This window comes from Marmota flaviventris, chromosome 1 (assembly GCF_047511675.1).
Source record: "Marmota flaviventris isolate mMarFla1 chromosome 1, mMarFla1.hap1, whole genome shotgun sequence".
Taxonomy (NCBI): domain Eukaryota; kingdom Metazoa; phylum Chordata; class Mammalia; order Rodentia; family Sciuridae; genus Marmota; species Marmota flaviventris.
This window is the reverse complement of record NC_092498.1, coordinates 117,483,113-117,488,174: the sequence shown is the minus strand read 5'-3', so window position 1 is coordinate 117,488,174 and position 5,062 is coordinate 117,483,113. Positions and strand designations below refer to the sequence as shown.

At 41.6% G+C, this 5,062-nt stretch overlaps 1 pseudogene; it reads left to right on the top strand.

Annotated features, from left to right (window-relative positions):
* The first annotated feature begins 3,780 nt into the window (after positions 1 to 3,780).
* LOC114082913 (partitioning defective 6 homolog beta pseudogene) lies at positions 3,781 to 4,812 on the top strand (annotated as a pseudogene).
* The last annotated feature ends 250 nt before the right edge of the window (positions 4,813 to 5,062 follow it).

Genomic DNA, 5,062 nt, shown 5'->3' with positions numbered 1-5,062 from the left:
CATGCACTAGCCTGTCCAGATTACTGTATTGTATTCTTAAAATTTGTGAAGAAACTAGAATTTAAGTGCTCTCACCACTAAAAATTAAGTACAAGATGGAATGCATACATTAACAAGTTTGATTTAGTTTCCATGTGTAGATTCATTTCTGAATAGCATGTTGTACATGAAGACCACATATGATTTTGATCTGTCCATTAAAATAATAATAAGATAAAATGAGAGGGTAAGCATGTGTACCCTAAGAGTGGCTTTGGGCATCCCAGATATAGGGCTCACTGTAGGGCAGACCCCTTTGAACATATCTACTGTTTCAGCTATTCAGTTTGGACCTTTTTAGCAGCCAACTCCATTTGACTTTCCCCCAGTTGGGTGTAATCAACTGAAACCCTTGTCACTTGCTGTGAGCAATGCCTCCAAGGACCCTGGGAAGAAAGAGGGCCAGGGACCCAGTTATGGTATGTGGGGGCGAGGGGTGCATGGGGAACAGGAAAGTCAGGGGTGAAAATGACAGAATACAAACCAAGACATTTGGAAAATGGTGTATCACCCTCACCTCCTGCCCACAATCCCCAAATGACAGGAGGTCTACAGTCCTTTACACTTTAACCTTTATTAAATATGTTGATCCAGGAGAGTCTAGGAAGTTAAACTGCTCCATGTCTTTGAGGAGTCTTTGTTGGTAAGATAAGGAAAACCCAACTCAAAGTGGTGTTAAAAACAAAACAAACCAACCAACAACAAAGGAACAAAAGGCCAGAGGGGAATTCACTTGCTTCTATGACTACAAAGTTACTGTTTGAAGTAAGCTTCAAGTACGGTTTGATCCAGAGTCTTCTTTCATGAGAAGAAAGAAGCCTCATTCTGCACCATCAGGTTGCAGAACACCTTCTAATAACTCATACTTAAAAGAAGAAAAAAACTTTCCTATTTCTCAGCATAATTTCCTTTTGTATCATGAGCCTAACTGGGTCTCATGACTTCTGTACCAATGTTTGTATCAGGAGAATTGAAAGCGTTGATGAATTTCTTTAATCAAAGATTGGGGGACATCCCTGCAAAGGTAACAGGGTATTCTGATAAAGTCACCAGGGAATATCACGATTGACTATCACAAGGAAAAGACATTCATAATTATGTGAGAAAAGCATAGGGTAGAAAATAAAGGCACAGTGAAATAATTAGTAATTAAAATGTGTCTACAATATGGACTCACTGATGTCTGCCTCATTCTCAGTACATGAAGAAAAGACCTAGGACAAAGCTATATCAAGGTATTCCTTTGGGATTTCCCTAACTGGTAAGATACTTCCATTTTCAACTGTGTTACACAGCTGCATCAACTAACCACTTCACACTGTTAATACAGAACTTTAATTACTGGGCAAAGAAAAGCCTTTATAGTTTTGCCAACTTAAAAAAAAGGAATTTGCTCTTAAAAAAACAATTAGGAGGGGCTAGAGCTGGAGTTCAGTGGCAGAGCACTTGTCTAGCATGTATGAGCCACTGGGTTCAATCCTTAGCACCACATAAAGATGAATAAAATAAAGGCATGTTGTCCATCTACAACTACAAAAATTAAAAAAAAAATTAAAAAAACAGCAATGACGATGTTGATGATATGACCATGATATCAGTTCCAAATAATTGTCTTGAAGCTGCCCCTTTTTGGTCCTTTAAATCTCATATGCCTCTCAAAGCAAAGTTGAGTTGAAAGGCTCTGGCGGGGAAGATCTGTTGTTCTTTTGAACAGTCCCATTGTTCATCCAATTCATGTTTATTGAGCACTTACTATGAGATGAGGAGGCCACTAGGCTATAGGGGAGCCCTTTCTTGGAGTGTTTTATTCAGTGTCAAGGTTGAGTTTCCTGGACCATCACCACACCCGCCCAAGAAAGGGGAAAGAAGAGTGGCTGGCATGTGTGGAGTTCTTACATCCTGCCAGGGTTTGGCATGTATCAAAACTTATTTGAATCCTAATGGATAAGTGCTGTCTATATTTTACAGATGTAAAAAATGGGAGCTTAGAGAGACCAGATAATTTGCCCAAGGACACACAGCAATGATGTGCCAGAGTTATAGCCTATGGCTCCAATCATAAGATCACATTCTTTCAATGATGGTGGCAATGACAGTCAATCAGGAAAGATGGCAAATAAGAAACAACAAAGAAATAATATAATTTCAAGACCTGGAAAGTTTTGAGAAAAAAAAAAAAAAAAAAAACAAGGTGAGAAGCAGGAGGTGATAGATGGGCTCGGGAGCCCCACCTTCAATGAGTGAAACATTTAGGCCAAGGCTGGATGAAAGAGCAAATATGTGGGTTAGAATGGACCCCAAGCAGGGTCAGGGGAGAAGGCCAAGGTGCCAGGAGGTAAGATGAAGAGGTCACCAGAGGGGCTGGGGTTGTGGCTCAGTGGTAGAATGCTTGCCTAGCATGCACATGGCACTGGGTTTGAGCCTCAGCACCACAACAATGTAAAATAAGGATACTGTGTCCACATAAAACTTAAGAATAAATATTTAAAAAAGAGGTCACCAGAGCACTCAGGGCCATGGAGGACTCAGAAATACCCCAGACTGTTCACCATCCAGGGATTTTGTGCAAGGCCCATGTGATCACAAGACTGGTGGTCTGCTGAGTGGAGAACAGGCCTGTGGGGGCAAATGGAAGTGTCTACTTCACAAGTCCAAGCGAGAGATGGGTGTGGCTTAGATGGGTATAAAAAAGTAGTCCCTTTCCAATAACAAAACAATGTAATTTAACAAAGTAGAACCTGTTTATGTTTTAATAGATTCAGACAAACTGATTTTGGATGTACCTTCTTCCTTTTGAAATTCATAGGACAATGAGCAGAGATGAAGTCTCCTTGACCACCCAGTTACAGATGAGAAGACTGAAGGTCAGAGAGGCCAGGAACCTTGCTTAAGTTCACATAATAAATTGTCCATATTCACACATGTGGGAAGTGGCAGGGCCTGGGTGTGAACTCTGACAACCAACTCTCAGGCTCATATAACCACCATCATAGTACCCTGATCCCCCAGTTGGCCAAAAAGTGTTTCATTAAGTGACAAATCTATGAATGACATTTCTGAGGGCCTATCCTATTCCATGTGGCCCTGAAGGGCACAGCTTTTAGCAGTCAGAATTCTGCATAGCTAAAACTTGCTGTGGGAATGTGATAGAGAGTTTCCTGTCCCTGGAAGCAACCAAGCAGGAATTAATCACTGCAAACATTTAGATTTCAAGCTTTTAATAGAGATTTAACTATATTGTCTCTATTACCCCTCCAACCTTAATATCCTGGGCATGGGACAGCCATTTATTCATATAGTGATTTGATCAATTATTAAACTTCTACTGTGTACCAGCCTTTGGGTTAAATGCCAAGTCACCAAAGAGGAAAAGGTCAATATGGTAGAGCTAACAGTGAAAATGACATTGAATGAATTTGCCAGTATTTCTCTCTTATGGTGCCTATAGCTCAGAGATGTTCATATCTATTAGCTTTATTAAACTTCTGCAAGAAAATGTTAGCATTCTCATGAAGCACAGAGGGAGGGATTCACATCCCTGCTGGCCCTGCAGCCAGTCATACCCTGGATCCTGCCAGGTGAGCAGCTTGCCAAGTCTAGCTGAGCTTGTCCTGCCCAAGCAGCAGCTGCCCCATCTGCAGGTGCCTGTGACAAGGTGTCCAGGGTCCCATCCCTGCTTGAGCCCACTGGCTGTGTGCTAGCTGTCTGTTCTCCTGAGTGGCAGCTAGCCTGAGGAGTTTCATGGGGCTGTGCCTCAGCCTAAACAGTGTCCACCAGCACTGGGCAAGCAGTAGCTGCCTGGGCACCATAGAGGTGAAGAGCAAGTTTGGAGCTGAGTTTCATCAATTTTTGCTGGAAAGATCAAAACCTAGAAATTTGTTCACAAGATAGTCAATGCAGACATCCAGGGAGACTTGCTGCCTATAAATAATGACAATTATCACAAATCTATGTCAACAGCCAATCCACTGTTTAGGATTTTTATACAAAAGAAAGAAGCAGTGCCTTCAGTACAGACATGCTGATAACGATGAAGAATGTTTTAATTAATGTGTTCAGTCCAGATAACCACAGAAAAAAGCCATGCCTCTGTCTTCCATCATAGAAATGGATATGCTCCCAGAAACACACCATCAGGCTTGTCTTTACAAATATGGCATTGAGAATTGCCCTGGTTTCTACATCTAGGATGGCTCAAGTGTCAGGGTAACACCACACCACCTAGAGAAGGTCCCTAGGATCTTTATATCCAGCATCCTCTCAGTATATCTGGCTCAAAGCACAGGACTGTTAACTGTAAATGATGACATTTTTAGAAGTTAATGGTATGGAATTTTCAGGGAATAGTATTGACCAAGTAACAGATGTGTTGACTGCAAACAGCTGCAACCTCATCATAACAGTGAGACCAGCAAACCAGAGGAATAACGTTGTTAGGAAAAGTTGGAATTCCAGTAGCTCTGGCCAGTCTACCAATAATAGCCTTCTTAGCTATCCACAGCAGACGAAACCAAGCTTTGAGTGAAAAGATGAAGAGAGCGATGAAGAGGACATTATTATTGAAGACAATGGAGCACAGCAAGAGATTCCAAAGGCATTTCCTGGAATCCTTAAGACAAATAGAACTCAGTTTTGAGTCTGGGCAATATGGTTTTATTCCTTCTCATGAATTAGAGCTTAGCACCCCTAGAAAGTGACATAAACACGGAACTTGAAAAACAAGCTTCAGATCAAAAACTCTTAGAAGAAGATGGAACAATTATAACATTATGAAACCATCGATTGAATTTTTCTGAATGTTAAGGAGGCTGTGGGAACTATAATTTGGCAGTAATTGAAGCATTTATACCTCTGAACCACTGATGTGGGATAATCCTGGGAAACAATAATGCAAGCTTGTAGGGCACAGTGGCCGACCTCTGGAATCCCAGTGGCTCAGGAGGCTGAGGCAGGAGGATTGCAAATTCAAAGCCAGCCCCAGCAAAAGTGAGGCCCCAAGCAACTCAGTGAGACCCTCTCTAAA